General features: G+C 42.0%; 1 long non-coding RNA gene across 2 annotated transcripts in view; it reads left to right on the forward strand.

Moving 5' to 3' along the window:
- Positions 1–1,024: 1,024 nt before the first annotated feature.
- Positions 1,025–23,165, forward strand: part of LOC143841817 (uncharacterized) — a 36,553-nt gene continuing 14,412 nt past the window's right edge. Inside the window, exons 1-2 of one of the 2 annotated variants that reach the window (XR_013232861.1) lie at positions 1,025–1,347; positions 11,755–11,844. This is a non-coding gene — a long non-coding RNA (uncharacterized LOC143841817). The remainder of the gene's footprint in view (positions 1,348–11,754; positions 11,845–23,165) is intronic. The other variant, XR_013232862.1, reaches the window with a different exon arrangement.

Below are 23,165 nucleotides of genomic sequence, written 5' to 3' on the forward strand. Positions count from 1 at the left end.
TACATTCAGAGTTCAGAGCCATTAACATGTTGAAATGAATGGCGGTATAATGGGAATTCTAAGCATAAAAATGCTTAGATAATTCTGTTTGGCAAGAACTCTTCTGGTTAGTCAATTTCCCTGACAAACACTATGCTGAGTCACTTTCTCCCTTCTCTGTCCCAGCCCCTTTTACCTCCCCCTCCCTATGGTAGCCCTTGTGCATTCTGCCTACAAGATTAGGGACTCAGAAGGCAGCGAAGATCATACATATACCTTTTGTTGATGCAGTCTCCCTGGTTTTGCTGTCTAAATGATGGGAAGGGGCATTAGGCAATTTTGCCATTCCTTGAGGGCAGCAGCTCAAAAATAACTAAAGTGCAGTTTGGATTTTCTTTTTAAATGGTGTACATATTTGTTTTTTTCCCTCTGAAGTTTCCACTGCTCTCTTCCAAATTTATTTTTCCTCTAAAGTGCCTTCTGTTCTCTTAGATGCCTGCTCCCCTAAATTCAAACATTTTGGAACCTTTGGAAACACCCTCCTTCTATCACTAAATGTACTAGAGAACAGGAAGGCACCTTGTAAGGCAGGTATCTACCTGAGCAATGGTCAACAGCAGGCAGCAATAAATCAGCCATTCTGGACTTGGAGAACAGATCAAGGAAAACACAGAAGCTTGTTTTGAATATAAGAATTTTAAACACTTTAGCAGCCCCACTAAAACCAGGAAGGGATTCCTGGCAGCCTGCAAAGCCTCAAAGGAAAAACCTTTTCCTGGTGCATGTTTTAATACATGGTCAGAAAAAGCACTTATAGCAGAGTCAAGAAAGTAGAATGCTGAGCAGAGTCATTATATGCAAGCAAAAGGATAACTTAAACAAGAAGGCAACCCTAAATTGGCTCCAGAAGTAGAGATGATCAGAGCAGAGGTGACAGATCGTTGAAGAATTATGGTCTCTTTTCATTTACTCATAAGAAATAACCCACTTCCTGGGATATATAACTGAATCCTGCTGTAGTTTCCTCTTTATGGTTTGGAGGAACAGAAGAGGAAGACATAGAAAAGACTCAGAGGACATCAAGCATCCTGTTCACATTGGGGAATAAAGCTCCTCAGAAGCTCTTTGTATATACAAAGGAACACAAGGAACATATGAAAATGTTGAGAAGAACCTGTAGTTAACGAGGCAGCTGAGAAGCAGCACAGGGAGATGCTGGGGGTTCAGCATATGTGTCTTTATCAGAGCTGAAGGTCAAGAGAACCTCTCATAACAAATGGTGAGAAGCCCAGGGGAGAATTTGGAATATTAGATGGAGAGGCAAAACAATCCTACAGCAAAGACTTTTTAAGGAGTAAGTCCCAATGAGTAAGTAAAAGAAAACTTCCTAATGTATTGGTCTTCTTGAAATTGCCCCCTAAAACACTATTATCTGCATGTTAACTTACTTGAAATAAGCTTAATTCAATCAAAATGGCACTAAATGTGTGACTTGGTACCAAATAAGAGCCAGTGGAAATATGATGTATATATGCATGTACAATTGGGTAGGAACCTGCAAAAACTTGCAGGAGGCATCTCACTTCTTCCTCCTGGCAAACCCCATATCTTCTCCCCTTTATATATCCCATTCTTCCCTTCCCAGCCATTCACTAACCTATCTTTTATTTGCCTCTCATCTTCAGCTATTTTAATCATGTATTTCATATATCCCCTACATTTCTCCACAGTGGGGACCACGCATCTTACATTGTTCTCACTGACCCCCTTTCTGTCTGCACAACAACCCTATGAAATTGAGTTGGCTGACAGTATGTGACTGGCCCAAAATTACCCAGTAAGCTTCCACAGCAAGACGGATATTTGAACCTGGGTCTTCCAGACCCTATTCTGAAGTTCTAACTGTTACACTACACTGACTTTCATAAGGTGGTAGCAATTGAACATTAGCAAGGTCTAACTGAGTCATGCAAGTCAATGGGTATCAAGTAATCTTAATCCAGAGGTTGTTTCCATGCATGGGTTGCCATCCTTTAGGTGAAGTTTAGAGATATTCCATAATTACAACGGAAATCCAGATGACAGAAATCTTTCTCCTTGGAGAAAATGACTGTTTGAAGAGTGGATTCTATGACATATTTGTCTGAGGCCTCACCTCTCCACAAACCCTCCCCCTCCCCCAAGACTGTACCACAAATTCTTGAGGAATTTCCCAGCCTGGAGCGGCAATCTTAGTTAGGCCTGGATCCAAGGAATCTTCCCTCCATGACCAAAATAGGCTACAAAGGGCCTGGTCCCCTCCCCCTGCCCGTTAATGACAGAAGGAAGCTTGATATGCTCTGGTTGCCTACCAACAACCATGAGGAAATCTATTTCTTAAAGTCCTAATTTTTTTTTTTAGATTACACATTTTCGTGCTATCCTAGGGCCCTTTTCAAGTTTGTAGATATATCTGTCTTGCTTCTTCCCAGATCCCATCACAGGATTTAAAGATTTATTCCAATGTTTGGCAGATTTGACTACTAGTATATAGAGGAGACAGGACCAGCCAAGACTTGTGGGAGACATATCACTTCCCCCTCCCTTTTGGGGGGCTTATTAGATGTATATATTGTCCTATTCCCACAATATTTTCAGAACAAGCAAGACAAGATTTGACAACTAGATATAGCTGTGCATTGTGTCTTCCTTACAGAATGGTAATCTGAATAAGAGCTGCCAATCTGCTTTCCTGATACCTATCCTTTCTAGACACTAATAAAATATTGTAAAAAACAACTTTTTGACACAATGATCCCTTTCCAAACCCTCTGTTACCTTATTTCAGCAAGAGAGGGATTAGATCTGACTAGCACAGTTTGGTAATATTCCTTAGCAGTCTGTCTTCCTCCACAGCAGGAGATTAATAGTACTGAGGTTTCATGCTGTTTAGAAAGGACTTTCTTTGGAGAACTTCCTCATTGGCTGAATGGAATATTGTGGCTATAGTATGAACTGGAAAAAAGACGCGTGTTTTAACTTTGTAAATTTTGACTACAAATTCAGATAACAATAATATCAAGTCTAGGGTGATACTATTGACAAAATTCAAGAAAATTCAGACCACAGGCTATGAAACTCTGCCAAGACTCATCCTGCATTGAGCAGGGGGTTTCAACTCTATGTTTCTATGATTCTGACTTTTTGACTGGAGCAGGAGACATCAAAAATGTACCACATTTACACACTGAGTGATGGATCAATTACCCTATATCACCTTCAAACTGCAAAAAATTTAAATAAATCTATCATCTACATACTATTTGAGAAACATAAAATACCTAGTTCTATTACTTGATTTTCCTCTTTATATTTTAACCCTTCTAACCGTAAGGTTTTACATCTAGTCTCTTTCTTGGCCCACTTATTGGGTTTAGGGGAGAAATCCTATAGGAAGTTTATGTCATCACTTGATTATTTTGGATCATGGGCACAAGGAGGAAGATCTGGCTGGGCCCCCACCCATTAGGGAGTATGCCACCCTTTGACTACCCTTTGACTATGTTGACATAGCCCTCTGCTGCCAGGCGTTCTGTATGGGATAGGATTGTTTTCCTATGATGTGGGTTTTTAAATAGGGTTTTAATAGGGTTTATGGTATGGTATGGTATGGTATGGTATGGTATGGTATGGTATGGTATGGTATGGTATGGTATGGTATGGATGGAATTTGGATTTTTAGTGACAAGAACAAACCATCGTTTTACTGATTATTGTTTGCTATGAAATGAAGCCTATTTTTCAGCTATGCAGGAAGGGAAGAACAGGGAGCTCACAAGACAGAGGACGTTGTCATCTTGTTCCAATAATGGCAAATCAAAGTTTGTTGTTGTAGATGCATAAACTCAATGGCATTGCCATTGTTGATGCATTCTTCTGATAGTTCTGAAAAATATGGGGTGACTATTATAAGTATTAATTGTTGTGAGCGTTGAGTAATATGTACATGACAAGTGATTAGAAATTGTGTATTTAACAAGTAGGGTGTCGGCTGTCACAATTAAAAAGATGGAGAGTTATGGAGAAGTAAACATTTAGATACATATTGTGCATTTATTGCCATGCTGCTCATCTGCACAGCTTTCATTGTAATGACATTGTTATGGTGCAATAAATGTGGCGAATAGCTTAATACCAGATGTTAAATGACAGAGTTTATTCAGACGCCTCAATAATTACTGCAGTACTTGCATCTTTAAGCATTTAAATATATATTCCATATAACTCTTGCAATAGAGATCAACTGGAATTTGGCAAATCAAAGGTCAGCTGCATAAATTTTAAAGGGGAAAATTTACTATAGAAGTGATCAGCCCCATTCCTATGCATGCTTTTTGAAGTCCCACTATAAGTGCACATTAGGGCTTATTCCCAACTAAGATTGAACCTTAGGCTGTGATCCAGATGCCTTAGAGAGCACGCTGAGCTTCACAATTATAGGAACTTCTGAATTCTGTTTTTGAGCAAGTTGTCACACACAGGGGCATTAGTAGCATATTTTTTCTTTACTTCAAATGCCGTTGTAACTCAGACCACTAAAATATGGCTTCACAACATTTCCGAAAGATATCTGAGCTCTGATAAATCTCCTAGTGGAGAGAATTCTACAGCAGCCACTACCAAGATCTCTCTGTATTGTCACATGATGGATTTAAGGAATTAATGAAAGTTGTAAATAGCCAGGTGTTTTCCAATTTTTATTAGATATAGAGAGATATGCTTCACATGACCACTGATGTTTTCCACTATAAGCACTAAGTTAGTTGTCTTGATCACAACATACATGTGATTAGAGAAGGGAATTGCAGCCTAGGATCACTGTAGGAATAATCCATAAACACCTGATTTCTTTACTTGAAATGAGGTCTTCTGGGCCAGATGAATTGCATCCAAGGGTACTAAAAGAACTTTTGGATAAATTTTCTGAACCTCTGCCCACTAATTCTTGGGGGAAAGGTGAAGTGACAGAAGACTGGGGGCAGGCAAATGTTGTTTCCATCTTCAAGAAGGGGAAAAAGGAGGATCTGGGTAACTACTGATCTATTAGCTTGATGTCTATAGGTGGCAAAATTTTGGAACAAATCATCAAGGAGTCAGGCCTTGAGCAGCTAGAGCAGATGGTTGTGATTACTAATAGTCAGCATGGCTTCCTCAAGAACAAGTCATGTCAGACTCACCTTACCACTTGTTTTGAGAAAGTTACTACCTTGCTTGTCAGTGGAATACTATGGATATAGTTTATCTTGATTTCTGTACAACTTTTGATAAGGTACCACATAATATTCTTCTTGACAGGTGGGAAAAATCTATTTGTCATTCCTGGCCCTAGGGAAGCATGTCTAGCCTCAACCAGGGCCAGAGCCTTTTATGTTCTGGCCCCTACCTGGTGGAACGAGCTCCCAGGTGAGCTGCGGGCTCTGCGAGAGCTGTCAGTGTTCCGCAGGGCCTGTAAAATGAAGCTCTTCCGCCAGGTTTATGGTTGAGGCTGGGGTCTGTGAGGTAGAGCGTTGCCCACCCCCCCCCCCCCACACACACACCGGGGCTTGAAGTATACATTGCTTCTTCTTCATTGCCTTGGTTGGTACGGGGTGGAGTGTTATATTTTTCCGCCATGTTGGGAATTTTAAAGTCTTTTAGTGGGAGTTTTAATGGGGGCTTTAAGACTATTGTTACCCGCCACGAGTCTATTTAGGGAATGGTGGGAAATAAATATAATAAATATAATAAACAGGGTTGAGGACAGAAGGAAAGGGACAAACAGCGGATGATTTCAATGAATTCTGCAGCTTAATAATCATAAATCTCCACTGGAAGTTAAGCCAGATGACCAAGTTCTGCATTCATGGGGATGAATGTATTTCACAATATTCTGCACAATTCCAGAACGTGCAGAAATGCTGTTTTTTTTTACCCGTTGGGACACATAATATAACTAAGTTCACCTTTGAAAACCAGGTTTGTGTCTCATTGTGCTGTTGACTGCCACTGTTCTCCAGGCCCATAAAATATGCTTTCAATTTCATGATTTCTTTGTTTAAAGTGAAATCCTTAAGAGAATCACCAAAGTCAATGGGCTTAGATAGATGTATCTATATTTAGGATTACATTGCTGGTTTCTGAATTGGTGGTGGCAAGTTTTAATCAATTATTATCTTGTTATTTTGAGATGTGTAGCATGCAAGAGCATTTATTAGTTAACTAGTCTCAGTATTTATCACAAAATCGTCTTGATCGTGCCATTTCAAAATATAGCTTTAAATATTTGGTAGTGGGTTTTAGCATAATCTCAGGAGCAGTTTGAGGGCTACCTAGAACTGTGCCATTATTAATGAGGTGCCACTTCCAAGTAACTTTGCATTACTCATAACACAGTGGTGGCCATAGCTGTCCCTCGGGCCTGTGGAAGCATCTGAGGTTTGCTTTTTCAAAAGCAGTCAACACTGGAGTGAAAGAGAGGCAGCTGTGCCTGTGTGAGTGATGTATGAATTGAGGTGAAAGAAATTAACTACCAAGCTAGTTTTGTATTCAGAAGTTCTACCCTCCTGGTACTAATCCATCATTTCCCTCTGCATAGTTGTTCTTGTGTCAAAGGCTATTTTTTTCCTCTAACGACACTAAAATGTATTCTTATACAATCAGGTCTGTGTGGTAGTTCTGCAACTGGAATAGACCTAAGGCATTTTCTGTAATAGGAACAACAGCTTGACATTCAGCAGCTGTTTATGTGATTTAATTGTCCAGTGTCTTTTATTCTTAATAGCTGCCTAGTGTGCCAGATGGAGAAGGTGTGGAAGCATTTTCTAATGGTGGATGGGCAGAATAGAATTACACATCCTTCTCAGGAAACTTCCAAATTGCACTTGGAGGTGGAGAAGAGGGGAGGGATAACAGTGATAAAGACATGGTGCTAACTTTGGCAGACCAAACTATACAGATCTATTCATGATACTGGGAATATCTTGAGAACCTCTGGTTATCTTCCGTGGTTAGTCAGGACTGTTAGTGTTTGTCATCTTCCGTCCTCTTTGAATACTCTCAACCCATCTTCATGAATGTCAATTAAGATGTTCTATGTGGAGTGAAGTAGTTGTACATTTTCCCTTGATAATGCATTTTATTTTACTCCAAGTCACTCACAATATCTTAAGAAGTGGAATTGGCTGTAACTGCCAATTAACATGTAAATATGGGGGAGAAGTAACCTATAGGGAATAGGGGCTGGTTTTCATAGGGAATAGGGGCTGAGTGACTTTAAAATGTAAGATGATTGGCTAAAATAACTGATCAAGAAGCACTTTTAGTGGCCTTACCTTCAAGTAAATAGTAGATGTGAAGTTTGCCAGAAAGGCAAAATACTGGTTGCTATAGTATGCATTTCTCCTTCGTAACTTTCCCTGAATTATTGTGTTTTGCATAAATTAATGAAAACAATTTATAAAGTGATTTTTAACATTGAAGTATACAACTTCTATTAAAAATGTGATGAATTAAATGGGCATCAGATTGAATTTTCCTCTATACAACATTTTTGTATTCAAGCCATTAATATAATCTATCTGTAACAGCTTGTACTGTTAAAATAAAAAGCTAAGGGATAGGTGGGTGGAAAGTGGGTGGGGCCTTTCTGAGGTATGTCCCAATCAGGAGGCGCAAAGTACCTCCTGATTAAGCCATGCCTCAGATAGGGCCCACCCACCCATTTTGGCCAGGGGCAATCTGGCAGCATTGCCACTAATTTGCTCCTGGCTACTTATAGCACCACAGGTAAGTGCAGGGGGTGGGGAGGGGGAAGGCTTTGCTCCTCCCAGGGCCGAGAGGGCCCTCCGCAGCCTCGCATGCTGTGGAGGGCCTTCCCAGCCCTCTGGGAAGCGTTCCCTGAGTAACTAAAATGGCACCATGGCCTGGAACCACCTTGCCTGGCCAGGTTGCCAGTCAGACGAGCTGGATCCAGGCTGCACTGCCATTTTAGTTACTTAGGGAAAGGAGGGGGGAGGCTGCCTAGTTGGCGTGGCCTGACAGGCCGTGCCAACCGGATCCCTTTGGGTGGGGGCTGGGAGGGTGCCATCCTCCCCCTGCCCTTCCCTAAGTAACTAAAATGGTGGTGGAGCTGGCCCAGCCACCTGGTGCTGGCTGGCTGAGCCAACTCCAGGCCGCTCTGCCTTTTTAGTTAGTTAGGGGAGGGCGGGGAGAGGAGGCTGCCTGGCTGGCTGGCTTCCCTTGCCCTGGGAAACTCTGATACTGCCTCACAGAGGTTGCGTGAGTGTTTCTCAGGACCGTGGGAGGGGGGTGGCTTCCCTTCCCCCTTGCCCCACGAAACACTCATGCCACCTCGCAGGACTGACGTGAGGGCTTCCCAGAACAATGGGAGCTGCAGGGGAGCGGGGGAAGCCATCACCATCTTCCCCTGAGACCCATAGCCACATACACGTTCTCTGCCCTGCCCCCCCTTGTGTGTGTGTGGGGGGGGGAGGCTGCTAGAGCTCATTTTATTTTTACTACAGTGGGCTTTTAACTAGTCAAGATATAAAATTATATTTTGCTGGTCTTCTGAAGGTTCCATTCTGCATTATTTTTAGGATGGCATACAAATCTGAAAACTAAAAAAGAAAAGAGAAAAATCAACAAATGATAAAAAGAAATAAGTAGATATTATATCTAGGCCAGTTAGTAAATTCAAAATTTTTAAAAGATCAAAACAGCAACAATAACATCATAAAGATGTGTTGGGACCATGCAAATACATCAGGATGGGTCTGGATTCCAAAACTATCTGGAATAAAATAGCCCCCAAAAGGACAAACCAAGGGGATCAATTGAACTTTCTTGGTGGGGGGGGGGAGAGAAATCCTCACATCTTGCTTTACTCATTCCATTTCTGTACAGGGAACTTTACTGCCCCACCTCCCATGCAGGAGCACAGATCCAGGGCGAACAAGGTACACTGGGCCAAATGCTCCCTCATGTGGGAGCAGGATGAGGCGGGGCAGCCTGCCCCATTTCCAAGTCTAGCCTGCAGCCCAATGCAGAGCTTCTGGTGTGGAAATGGTCTCAATGCCTTTTGAAGACAACAATTTAACTTACTCTTAAATTGCAAACATGTGGGTAAATATGTGGCAAATATGTGGCAAATATGTGGGTAAAAGTGGTGCAAAGCCATTTAGGGCTTTAAAGGTAAATACCAGCATATGAACTGGACAGACATTAAAAACTCTTATGCAGTTAATTCTCTCCTCTTTGCATTCTTGGATGCTGATAGCGAACATGAAAGAAGACTTTGAACAATCAGCTGTGTGGTCAAATAGGGACATAAGTGATATGATATCCTACCTCGAAATATGAACATGGCATTAAAGTATCTTTCCTGATAGACATGATCTGACACTGAACATTGAATTAAGGGCAGCCTTAAAAGTGCTAAAGTACCTAGGAATTGTTTGAATAAAGATGATCATGGGGGGGGGGGAGTATTTGCAGAAACTTTCCAGCTTGTTCTTCTTCTCCCTGTTTTATCTCAAAAGAAACTGTCATTCCATGTACACAGTGTCCTCTTAACCTTTTCACCATGAACTTGGCCTTTAGCTTAAAATCATGATTCAGAAGGGATGAGAGATGAAAGGGTACAGTGCTGAACACTGGGGGATTTTAGATTTAATAACAGTTCCTTTTTAAGGTCCAGCATTTATGCAGCTTTGTCTGTCTTTTGATGAAGAGCCTGGGAATAATTCTACCATCTGGATTTATAGAATTTATGTTGTTGTATTCTTAAAGTACTGGAGGCCTTGGCTTACAGTAGCTTTAGAGCTTGTATGACACAGCTTGGCTCCAACTTAAATTACATCCCTTCTATAAGTTCCAAATGACTGGATCCATCTCATCAGACTGATGTGCAAGGCTAGAACAGAATAAGAATGGATCAGTCCTTCACTATTCTGAATTTATTCTTATTAAGTTAGCTATCTGCAGCTCTTCATTTCACAGTGTCTTCATTTGGCTTCTTCACTGATTGCATTGGTCCATTGTGTCCCCCATGTTTTTCAAAATAGGTGAACTTTATGCCATTTGAGAGTACTTGATCCACATATTAAAGAGGTGACTTGGGGATGTCACAATTTCAATCAGCCATGACAGAACTACAATGTTCTTTGTTATTCTTAGTTTTTATTTTACTAGACACATTGGATTGGGTCCTACATATCATTTCTGCTAATGCAAAACATTGGAGGAAGCTGCAACCATCAATGAAACAGATATGCAGGATCAGTTTGTTCAGTAGAAGAATTACAATCAGTCAGAGGCAGGACAGCATAAACCTTGCCAGCATCATACAGTATTTTGCAATAGGTTGTTTCCCAGCACTGAACACATGTTGAGGAAAGTCTAAATAGTCTGGGGATTTTACTTTAGAAAAAAAGCCTCATATAAGTATATTTAGGCCAATTATGCACAGCGGTACCCACACTGGGCTGCCTCCAATTCTTAGCAGTGGGGCAGCATGCCCCACCACTTCCTACTTTCCACAGTGCACATGATCCATCCCAGAGTAGTGTGTGCACATGCACAACTCCAGGGTAGACAGGTTCCACCATGCCATGCAGTGGTGGCAGCAGAAGGCAGGGGCATCCCTGCATGGGGGTGGAGTAGTGTGGCAGCACTATCCCACCATCATGGGGGTTGACAAATGCCCTGTTTGGCTCCCTTCAGGGACACTGTAAATGGGGCCTAAATCTCCCGGCTCATCCCCCGTATGCAGTGACCCAGCCTGGTATGGGCGCCAATGGCACCCACATTAAGAAAGGGATTGCCAGAACATGGCCGATTATGCATGGGACGGGTGCACTGGACCAGCGTTCACACAGCAGCCCAGCCCAGCCCCCTTCTGTCCCTAGCCCGCATAAGGGCCTCAGATGCCCCATGAGAAGGGAATGATGATTTTCCAGCATTCTCTTACTTAATGCAGGTGGGCTAGGCTCGTGTGTATGGGGAAGAGCTGGGCCATTTAGGCCTGGCTCCTTACCCCCCTACAGTGTTCCTGAAGGACCACAAAATACCTTGTTCAGCTTTGTGTTGTTGCAGAGCCAAATGGGGCATTTGTCAACCCACATGATGGTGGCATAGCATCACCATGCTACCCCACCTTCATGTAGGGATACTCCTGCCCCGCCTGCTGCCACTCCCACCACATGGCATGAGGGAACCTGTCTGCCCCTGTCAATATTGTATTGTTGCACATCCACCTGAACATATAGAATCCTAGACCATAGTTATCACATCAACATTTACTTTGTTAATTTTTATGTAGTGTTAGACTGTATATTTAAACCCTCCTTACTAGTTTATGGGTCTCTTGATTTTTCTATAACAAAAGCATATCCTGAGGGGAAACCAGCAAGGATGTGTTACAGAAAGCTATTTTTAAGTTTGCTGCTATTTATAATGGGAAGGCAATATCAGGGCTGTACATGATATCTGTTAATCCCCCAAATACCCCCTCCATGATCTGAGCCATGCTGACCTCTCATGGGTTCATGTTAAAGCTGAGAGTTCTTGTCACACTGTGAATCTCTTATAGTATTTTGTTATAATTTGTTACTGTCATTAGATTTCTATGTATATTCATGACGTTTTATGTAAACCACCCTGAGCCTTATGGGAGGGCAGTATAGAAAATTAAATAAATAAATACATAAAATACTTGACTGCAGATTCCCAGTCAAATGATTTTGTACTTTCTCCAAGCAGGGGCAGCAGCTTGGGAAGTTGATGAAAACCTCCTGGATCACATGGTACAGTCAGTCCTGAGGCTTGCCTGCTGCTGGTCCACTAAGGGTGAGTATTGTCTTGGTAGAGTCCAATAAGGATGTTCACTGTGCTCTAAAGCAGTGATCCCCAACCTTTTTATCACCAGGGACTGGTCAACCCTTGACAATTTTACTGAGGCCTGGGGGGGGGGTAGTCTTTTGCCGAGGTACGTCACCACTGCCACCTGAGCCCCTGCTCCACTTGCTTTCCCACCGGCGCCCCTGTCTTCCCACCGCCCGCTGTGGGGCGCTGCCAGCAGCACCTGCACAGTGCCATGCTGAAGGGGAGCCCCAGCCATGGCAGCTGCTGGACCGTTTATGCACTGGGAACTTCACTGCTCCAGCTCCCATACAGGAGCACAAATCAGGGGCAGATGAGGTGCACCGGGCCAAATGCTCCCCCATGTGGGTGCAGGAAGAGATGGGGCAACCTGCCACGACTAAAACTCCAGCCTGCAGCCCAGCATGAAACCTCCAGTGCATAAACGGTCCTGGAGAGCACCAAAGGTGAGCCGGCGGCAGAGTGGCAGGGCACCCCCCCTAGGTAGCAGCCCGGGAGGAGGACGAGGAGAAGCCGCAGCCCAGTACCGACTCATCCATGGACCTGTACTGGTCTCCATACTGGGGGTTGGGGACTACTGATCTAAAGAAATCAAGCATGATTGAGTCCTTGTGTGCAACTGGAGTTAGAAAGTTGCTGCTTCCCCGCCTAAGGTGCCTGTAGGAGGAACTTGTCCTGCTCTGCTTATGTTTCTAGCATTAGTCAGCTGAAAATATGACCGTGCAATCTGGACTATATGCTACAGCATTACATGTGGTTTTTCTTCAACTGATTTACTGAGAAAAGACATCATGCAAAATGGTTTTCCTGAGCAGAAAGCACAAATGAAAAGGGCTTTAGATTGTTAGTCTTTACAATATTATTTTCTTCTTTTAACATATTCCTCAGTGCTGATGTCTTTTAACTAGGAGACAGTCTGAATCTGATCTGAATCCTATTGGTGAAAGTTAATGTGGGCAAAGGGATTATGAGCTCACCAGATTGCTCAGAAAAACCCCAAGAACCAGGCTCTCATAAGCCAAAGTTAACTTGAGAGAGTTCTGGAAGCTTTGTAAGATATGAATGGCAGAGATCACACAGGTAATTGTCTCTTCTGGGGCAGGCATGATAGCAACAGTGGTAGGGAAAAGGGTAGTGGCAGCATTCTTTGAGCCACCACTGATATTCCATAAAATATGGAATATTAGAATTGAATCACAAAAGATCATCATATTTGATTCGTAGTCAACAAGAATGTTTTCTATCATAAGCTTAGACCACTTATCTTTTTTGTGGTTATTTTTATGGATTTTTTGAGGGGAACAATCAGCAAAATCCAAGAGGGATGGTATAAAAATCCCTAAATACATAAATACACATGCAGTCATGGGCACCTGCACAATTGAATGTGATTGTTCTGGCATAGCCCTCTCTAGTGCAGAGTTCCCTACTCCTGCTGTTGGGAGTTTCTTCCAGCTGAAAGCACAGCCCATTGCCTTTTGTTTTATAGAACAGTTAACAGTGATTGGTATTTCAGGAAGTTCAAAGGATCTTTACTATTTATACTCTCACTGGTAAATTATAGCAGAAAGAACTACTGGGTTGAGATCCTGGTGTGCTGAACATAAGCACTGATGGCCCTTTTTCCTCTTAGAAGATAGGTTTTATACAATTGCCCTAGAAAAACCCCACTCCTATGTATACAATATTGAATCAACATTTCATGAAGTAGGAATTGACCCACTTTTGCTTCTGTGCAAAATTCTGTGAGGGAATGACTGCTCTGGCATTATACAAAATGTAAGGGTAATCTTAGCAGATTGAAGCTATGTGAAGGAGAATTTAATATTTGTAATGTTTATATAGAGATTTATCTCAGAACCACTTCTCTCATATACATTATTTTCCAGTCTAATCTAATATTTGCTTGAAATCTTCTTTGTGTTCAATACTTTTTAGAACAGTAATAAATAATCCAATTCAATTTAGAAAATAATAATGTTTTCCTCCAAATTCTAATAATCCTGTGATACAATCTGTCTCTAGTTATAGTAACATGCAGTCATTTCCTTGTCTTTTCATTTTCTTTTTTTAGTTCCCCCCCCCTTCATTTTTCAATTAATTTTTTTTATTTGAAGTGCTTTTGCTTGAATAGGATAGTGTGTGTGTGTGTGTGGGGGGGGGGAGTCTTTTAATTTGTAGTTTTCATTGAGTCTTCTTCAAGTTTTTCATTTACTGTATTAGCCATTCCTTTAGAAAAATTATGTGGTGACTAATGGATATCATTGCTGACCAATTCAGAACTTGGTCAGATGTCGTAAGTTAAATGTAATGAAATAACTCTTTTTTTTCCTACTAAAAGGAATTCCTCTAGGAATACAGCCTATCTGTACACCGCCCGTGGCGCCGCGGGCGCCACGGACTAAATAAAACAGTAAGGGGTTCTGGGGCGGGATGTGTCCGGGATGAGGAAGGGTCCGGATTGGACCCTTCCTCATGACAGACAACCGGAGGGACCAAACGGCAGGCGCGAAGCGCCTGCCGATTGGTCCCTCTGATTCCCAGCCCCAGCAACTGCGAGCCGCGCTCAGCGCGGCTCGCAGTTGCTCCCGGCCTGACGTGGTGAGAGGCGCGAAGCGTCTCTCACCGCGTCAGGCCGGCCCCAAGGAAGCCCCCGCCGCAAACACAACACAAGACTCCAGCCGCCGAGAAGCTGCAGAAAAAAAAGAAACACCCCCGGAGGAGCCTTTCGCCGCTAGCGCGACGAGAGGCAGCAGAAAAAAAAACCCCTGTAGGAGCTCCAAGCCGCCGCGCCGACGAGAGGCAGCAGAAAAAAATTAACCCTGTAGGAGCCTTTCGCAGCTCCACGCAGCAGAAAACAAAACCCTGAAGGAGCCTTTCCCAGCTCCAAGCAGCAGAAAAAAAACCCCCTGTAGGAGCTCCAAGCCGGCACGCCCACGAGAGCTAGCAGAAAAAAAAAACCCTGCAGGAGCCTTTCACAGCTCCAAGCAGCAGAAAAAAAAAACCCTGCAGGAGCCTTTCACAGCTCCAAGCAGCAGAAAAAAAAAACCCTGTAGGAGCCTTTCGCAGATCCAAGCAGCAGAAAACAAAACCCTGAAGGAGCCTTTCCCAGCTCCAAGCAGCAGGAAAAAAAACCCCTGTAGGAGCTCCAAGCCGGCACGCCCACGAGAGCTAGCAGAAAAAAAAAACCCTGCAGGAGCCTTTCACAGCTCCAAGCAGCAGAAAAAAAAACCCTGTAGGAGCCTTTCGCAGATCCAAGCAGCAGAAAAAAAAACCCTGTAGGAGCCTTTCGCAGATCCAAGCAGCAGAAAACAAAACCCTGAAGGAGCCTTTCCCAGCTCCAAGCAGCAGGAAAAAAAACCCCTGTAGGAGCTCCAAGCCGGCACGCCCACGAGAGCTAGCAGAAAAAAAAAACCCTGCAGGAGCCTTTCGCAGATCCAAGCAGCAGAAAACAAAACCCTGTAGGAGCCTTTCCCAGCTCCAAGCAGCAGAAAAAAAAAAAACCCTGTAGGAGCCTTTCACAGCTCCACGCAGCAGAAAAAAAAAGCACCTCCTGGTGTCCCCTGGGTCCTAGTGCCCATTGCATTCCTGGTTGCAATGGGCTTTCTTGCTAGTAGACATATAAATTCAGGCAATAAATCCCATTGTGCCATTTTGACACTGGGCCAATTGTTCAGTGAGACTACTGCAATTGGGGTTGGGCATGGACCAAAAAATCATAGTTTGTGGTGAAACCACAAGCTGAACTGGGAACCATGCATACCCTGAAACAGTTGACTGATAGTGCCCCTACCCCTTCAAGTATTTTTTGGGCTGCCTTGTACAGTCACTTTAAAAGGACTGCACAAGATAGTCCAAAACAGCTATTTTTGCTGCCTTTATGAGAAAGCAGGGATTTTTAAGAACTTTAAACCCTGCTTTTTGCTTTATCCATGGGGATAAAAAAACTAAATATATATTAGAAGTATAATTTTATAATTATTTTCTGTTTCATTTCTTGATTAGAGCAAGAAAGTATTAAAATAGAGTCAATTGAGCTTGGTTCCATTTCAGAGCTGGACATTCTTTATATTCTTTACACCGTCTAGAGTAGGTTTTCTCAACCAGGCTTTCATGAAACGCTGGGATTGCTTCCTGGCCCTGGAAGGGTTTGCTGAATGTGCGGGAGTTAACTTTATATATTTTTATATTAACTTTATATATTTTTATATTATTGGGTGTTATGACCATATCTAGAGCCTCTTGTGGCGCAGAGTGGTAAGGCAGCTGTCTGAAAGCTTTGCCCATGAGGCTGGGAGTTCAATGCCAGCAGCCGGCTCAAGGTCGACTCAGCCTTCCATCCTTCCGAGGTCGGTAAAATGAGTACCCAGCTTGCTGGGGGGTAAACGGTAATGACTGGGGAAGGCACTGGCAAACCACCCTGTATTGAGTCTGCAATGAAAACGCTAGAGGGCGTCACCCCAAGGGTCAGACATGACTCGGTGCTTGCACAGGGGATACCTTTACCTTTTTATGACCATATCAGGGGGCTTTCCGCACCGGGATCCTTGTAGCAAATTGTTTGCTGAACGAAAAATCGCCATTTAAAATAGTGCAATTCGTCATTATGCATACCTGACTCTGTAGTGGAATCCAGTTGCGTTTCTATCGTTTCCCACAAGCTTCCGGTCTCAGCAAAAATCGCTAGAAAGGAAGCGCTATTGCCGAGCTCGTCCCGCCCCTGGCCGTCAAGCAGCCAATGGGCAGCCGTTAGCATGCTCCCAAACAGCCCCTTTCCCTTTAAGAAAGGTTTTTTTTTAAAAAAAACACACCCATTGCAACGAATATGTGTTGATTCGTTGCAATGGAGAGACCCATCATCTGGCAGGTGTGTTTGAGCTGTCGTTTCATCGTTGCCACGCTCCCCCCAAGTGAAAAAAAAAATCCCCCCCCCTTACGGGCCCGATTTTCGGCCGAAAACAGTGTAAAAAATAAAGGGAAAATACATCAGCAAACGGGCTTCTCTGTTGTTTGTGCTTAGTGACTAAACAGCTCTGGGGAGGGACTGAAGCCGGGGAAGCCTCTAAACAGGCTTGCTGGTGGGTTGAACTCCGCTCGCTCGGAGAAAAAAAAATGGCGATCGCTTCGCCGGAAGATCAGAGGAGAGAGCCAGGGGGAGGGACTTTGTAGAAACCACAACAATGGTAACGCACAGAACTTTCCCGCTAGTGTTGCAGATTGGTTGCAGGAGTGTAGCGCTTTCCGGAGGGTGAATCCACTTTTGGGGATTTCCCTGAAAGCGCTACAAGGAAGCGCTTTTTGCGGATCGGTTTCAGGTGTGTGGCAGATTGTCAACGACGTTGTGCATAATGGCAAATCAGTAGCGTTTTCAATTGGCAACCATTGTGCGATTTTGAAGGCGTGCGAAAAGCCCCCTAGTCATGCTGACCTGCTCCCTCCTCCCCAAATGGCTAATGATGGGCCTGGAGAGGGTGGGAAGGGGAGGGGAACTATGCTTCCCAGCCATATTCTGCACCATTGCACCACTTCTGCGGTTTCTTGAATCCTGAAGAATGTTTCAGGTGTTTCTCAATGGTAAAAAAGTTGAGAAAGGCTGGGCTAGAGGGTTAGTGTATGCCCTTTTTGAGAACTGGAATTTGTAACCAGTGCTCAGCACTGTTAATGTTTATTGAATATTTTTAGCTTTGCTATTGGAAAAAACACTGGTGAAATGAGGGTGTACCAGAACCTTGTCCAGCATTGTTTAAAAGATATATTTGTGCAACATTGTTTGTTGGAAACATTTTTCTCTGAATAATTTATTCTGGATTATTTTCATTGTATATCAAGATATTAAGATTTAAACAGGAAATAAACATGACTTCTTTTATTACTTTTATTACTTATGCTTTATTGCATAAACAGATATTGGCCATGCATGGATTGTTGATTTTCTTCTGTTATCCATGAACTGCTATGAACCTTCACAAACTGGTTTAAACATTTGTGGAAGTGCATGATGTTAGATTGATTCAGTTTGTGAACCACGAACAGCAAAAAAAAAAAAAAGAAACCTGACAAATCTTACTTTGTGTCCATTACTAGTTGAAATACTATTGTTCAAACTTGAATAAATTAGTTCAAACATATTCCCTTTTCTCCATTATCCTTTTCTTTCCAGAAACTCATGGATCAATTTGTGACTCTCTGTTCTTGTACTGTACAACATTTCTTATAATTATGCCATTAAAATGACAGTTGAAATCTAAATAGCCATTGAGTTTTCCTTTTCACTTCCTTTTCACTGGCACTCACCTATTTTGGAACAAGTCAAAGTGCTTTTAAACCTGCAACTAAAAGCCCTCTACCCAACCAGTCTAACTGTAGACTGTGATGAGATTGTTCAGGGGTGCAAAGAAGGAGAGTCCAGGTTATCCTTGGACCTCTATAAAGCTGGGCAAGAAAGGTGATTTGTTCTTATATAAGATTTAGGTTGAGTTTGTGAGATGTGAATACATTTCTTGTTGCATTCCCACAATAGTTCTTGTGAGTCACAGATTGTTATCTCATAGAATGGAAGAGGGGTTGGAGGGCCTATACAAAAGAGAGACTAACTCAGTGGTTCTCAACCTGGGGGTTGGGACCCATTTGGGGGTCAAACAACCCTTTCACAGGGGTCACAGCAGGTTGAGCTGCATTGCGGGGTGGGGTGGGAGTGCAGCCACTGTTGCCACTCCTCCTGAAGGCGCTTGCCAATTTATATACAATTTATAAACGATTTATATACAATCATGAACAATGGATCTTCATACCATTGGTCAGTTTGGGTTTAATTTCTGTGAAAGTACACTTGCATAATTTTATGGTCACCACAACATGAGGAACTGTATTAAAGGGTTGTGGCATTAGGAAGGTTGAGAACCACTTCTCTAACTGAAATTTATCTCAGGTCAAAGAGGTTTTCTGGTCTTGACTGGAAAAGTTGAGAGACTACATAGTTCTCTTGCTTACAAGGTCCTGGGATTTCCTGGCTCTGTATCTGTAGCCTGGCTTAGGGAGTGTATATCCTCTCCTCAGAGCCTTAAATCAGCCTTGGGTAGAAGGGTTATGTCTTCCTTTCTGTTTACTGCTGCCTCTTAACAGTTCAAGGGGAGGGGAGTGGGTTATTTGGCATCAAAACAGCAAAATGTGGAAGTGATATTATCACCCTGAGGTGATGATGTAGGAGTCACCCAAAAACCCATGGTTTCAGGTTCAAGGAAAAACATATGTTATCCACTGGCAGAAAATAAGGAAATTAGAGTTTTAAAACTTTTAAGGTTTCAGAATGCTCTGAAATTTATAGCATGCCTGTTCTTTCAAGTAAGGAGGTAGAAATTATATGATTACCAATGGAAACATGTGGTCCATTATGATTACTTCAGTGAATTTCTCAAGGTAATCTTTTGATAGCTGTTGCTGTATTGCTCATTTTCTTAGCAAATGTCCTTCTTTAGAAATATTATTAATATCAGCATGTTGTAAGCATGGCTTTGTAAAAATTTCAGCTGTTAAGGTGCCGTCAATTTACTGTTACATAACAATGATGATTAAAATACATACTGTAATAACAGCTATGCAACAGACACGCCCACCTAATAACATAAAATTACCTTTGTTGCAAGTGGTTGTCATCTTTATAGAACATATTGAGAGTCTGAGGAAGTGGTTTTTAAGCCCTATGATATCTGTTCTTAGGAAATGAAAATAACCCTGTGGTTCTTCATCACTAAACAAGAACGGTTGCTCACTGAAACCTATTTCTTTATCTCTACAGGACCTGACAATGATATATTTGTTGAAGGAGTTCTTTGCAGAAGCCCATTGGTTTCATTTTCTGTCAGGCAATTTATAAAGTTCATCTTCAAACTCTACAGATAATCTTAAAGATAATTTGTTCGGGCCATGTATAGAATATGGATAAATGTTTCATAATGTTACTACATTGGGTAGAATAAAACTCTCATGAACAGTTTGTTGGTATTTTACTGAAATAAAGAGCCCTTAGATCAGGTTGACTGCATAGCCAGACTGGCTCCAAAAAATAAACAAAACAAACTGGTTCTCTGGTTGGATGGTATTCAATGATTGGGTGGAGCATCCTAGTGCAGACTGAGGATATTCTGGTTCTTCCATGTAGAGGTAATAACTCTTATGGCTTTTTCAGCCTTCAGTTGGATTGAATGAAGATGCAGGCAAGGATAGATATCTGCGAGAAAAATATATAGTGGGAAATATTCTTTGAAGTATGCCGTTAGATGGTTTTCATTGTTTTTGTGCTATTATGAAAATAGAAGAGATAATACAGTCCATGTTTTATGTAGCTTTAAGGCAATGGCATATGCTGGCATTCTGGGGATAGGTCATGTGTAAAGCTTTCCTTCTTATAAGTAGAATCCTCTGGGCATACCATATGCATTTATAATTATCAGTTTTTTTACACTGAATACCATGCTAGTTCCTAGTGATTGATGGGGTACTTAAAATAAAGAGGTAACCTTTTCCTAAGGTGGGTAGGTGACTTGACATCAACTTTATTAGCAATGTTCAACGTACTATACTTATACAGATGAAAAAGAGTATATTTGGAAGGCCTCTGTAACATGCTATTATGCAGAAACTCTGGACTTAATTAGGTTCTGTGCCATGCAAAACCTACCATAATTTGGAGTATTTTTGCAACATTTGGTTCCAACCCCTGAAAGACTGGGTGCTCTTGAAAAAAGCCAGGCAGAAATGCAAGCCACCTGTGATTAAAAATGTGCCATAATTGAACTCAAAGTGTGAGAAGAAGTGCTGCTTATCTTGCCAGAAATGATTGCTTAATTCTCTCTGATAAATCAGTGGTGGATCCCACTAATGTAATTCAAATAATGTCCTGTTATGTACTTGAGAGGAGAAATCTAAAACCCTTGAGGCACAAAAATTATACTTTGCAAGAAAGGTTATATGTGCTGTTCCGACTCAATTGGATGGATGAGCACGCAGAAAGACTCACTGCTTCAGACAACAAACCAGTGGATCATTTTAGCAAAATATTCAGCAGTTATGCCTATTAGTGTCATGACAACTATAGCTACTAATAGAAATGGAGATGGCTCTATGTTATATCATGCTATGAATTTAACTTACAAAGCTGTTGGAAAAATTCTAGATAATTTAAACTACTTGGAAGAAATTCACTTTTAATTCATGCTAGGTCAATAAAAATTATCTCTACAGCTTCAATATCAGTCAGCTTAATCATGCTAGCAAATGACTACGGTCTTATGCTGCACAGTCATTTTTTGTAATATGCCAAGAAAGACTTTCTAATGCCTTTATAGGGTAATTTTATATTTTCATGTGTATTGACTATATATTGTCCAACAAAGAGTTTTACCACCAATTCCACTTGTGGCTGTCAAACCATTTTACTGTGTATTCTGCTTTGCATCTTTTGTTTCTGCTTGGAAAAGTTTTAAGATGCTGCTAATACCCAAAATTTCACTGGTGATTAGGAAGATCTATATCCAGTATAATTACTGAGAAGAATGACAGCTTGCCATTAGACAAAGTGGTCACATTTGATGGGTGGGTGGAGGAGGGCACAAAAGAGAATGCTTGGCCCGTGGGTGAATCTCTGTGCAGCTGGAGCAAGGCTTGTAAGGCACAGGACAGCTGCATGGGTGGGGACGGGCTTCTGGGCTCACTCCAGCTATAAAAGGATGGTTGGAGGGAGCATATGGCTTCTTGCCTCTTACTGCAACTTGACTTGCTGATTGCACCTTGTCTTGTTTTGCCTTGGCTTAGCAGGTCCTCAGAAAAACTTGTGGTTGCTGATAGGCTAGGGAGCAATCCTAAGCAGTTCTACTTGGAAGTAAGCTACATTTTATTTATTCCCAGGGGAGGGTTCTTCAGATTACATTGGAAGCCTGAATGGGATTTCAGTATCCCAACACTGTTCTGAGTAGACCAGTTCTCAGCCCCATTAACAACACAGGTTTCTTATCAACACCTAGAGTTGCACCTTGGCTAATCCATTGTTGTCCTTCTAATCACAAGGACACTTGATAACAGAAGGAAAAAGGTAGAATTAAATAGAACTCTTGTTTACCAAATAATTGGGTTATTTTATGCATGATCATGAATCAAGGCAAGCTGGACGTGGTTAAACAAGAAATGACAAGACTGAACATCGACATTTTAGGAATCAGTGAACTAAAATGGACAGGAATGGGTGAATTTAATTCAGATGACCATCAGGTATACTACTGTGGACAAGAATCTCACAGAAGAAATGGAGTAGCCTTCATAATCAATAAGAGAGTAGGAAAAGCAGTCTTGGGATAAAATCCCCAAAATGACAGAATGATAGTTCGAATCCAAGGCAAACCATTCAACATCACAGTGATCCAGGTCTATGCCCCAACCACTGCTGCTGAAGAGGATGAAGTTGATCAGTTCTATGAAGCCTTACAACACCTTCTAGAAGCAACGCCCCAAAATGATGTGCTTATCATCATGGGGGATTGGAATGCTAAAGTAGGAAGCCAAAAGATAACCGGGATAACAGGCAAGTTTGGCCTTGGAGTACAAAATGAAACAGGCCACAGGCTGGTAGAATTTTGTCAAGAGAATACAATGGTCATAGCAAACACTCTTTTCCAGCAACCCAAGAGACGACTCTACACATGGACATTACCAGACGGTCAACACAGAAATCAGATTGACTATGTGCTCTGCAGCCAAAGATGGAAAAGTTCTATCCAGTCAATAAAAACAAGACCAGAAGCTGATTGTGGTTCAGATCATGAGCTTCTTGTTGCAAAATTTAGGCTTAAATTGAAGAAAGTAGGGAAAAGCACGAGGCCACTCAGGTATGAACTAAATCATATCCCCGATGAATACACAGTGGAGGTGACAAATAGATTTAAGGAATTAGATCTGATAGACAGAGTGCCTGAAGAACTATGGACGGAGGTTCGCAAAATTGTACAAGAGGTAGCAACTAAAACCATCCCAAAGAAAAAGAAATGCAAGAAATCAAAATGGCTGTCTGAGGAAGCTTTACAAATAGCTAAGGAGAGAATGGAAGTGAAAGGCAAGGGAGAAAGAGAAAGATACACCCAACTGAATGCAGAATTCCAGAGAAAAGCTAGAAGAGATAAGAATGCCTTCTTAAATGAACAGTGCAAACAAATAGAAGAAAACAATAGAATCGGGAGGACCAGAGATCTTTTCAAGAAAATTGGAGATATGAAGAGAACGTTTCATGCAAAGATGGGTAT

The sequence above is a fragment of the Paroedura picta genome, chromosome 7 (genome assembly GCF_049243985.1).
Source record: "Paroedura picta isolate Pp20150507F chromosome 7, Ppicta_v3.0, whole genome shotgun sequence".
NCBI lineage: Eukaryota > Metazoa > Chordata > Lepidosauria > Squamata > Gekkonidae > Paroedura > Paroedura picta.